This window comes from Apaloderma vittatum, unplaced genomic scaffold (genome assembly GCF_000703405.1).
Source record: "Apaloderma vittatum isolate BGI_N311 unplaced genomic scaffold, ASM70340v1 scaffold20782, whole genome shotgun sequence".
In the NCBI taxonomy this organism is placed as follows: domain Eukaryota; kingdom Metazoa; phylum Chordata; class Aves; order Trogoniformes; family Trogonidae; genus Apaloderma; species Apaloderma vittatum.
In genome coordinates, this window is record NW_009704396.1 from 4,081 (window position 1) to 4,324 (window position 244).

The following is a 244-nucleotide window of genomic DNA, read 5'->3' on the forward strand; positions in this document are numbered from 1 at the left end:
GGCCTAAGGGGTCTGGGAAAGCACCTGGTTCAGCCTCCTCCCCTCCTGCACCTCTTTTCCCCCCAGTTCACCCGCTAGGACACACAGAGCAGCAGAAACCACATCTGCCTCGGTGTTTTTATAAAACTCCCCTCAGTTGCTGTTTTACAATGGGAGCTGGGCAGACAGTCCAACTGGGCCCAGGTCCCCACATCGGGCTCAGCTCGGGGCTGCGCTTGCTGTCTGGTTTCAGGGAGCCGGTCAG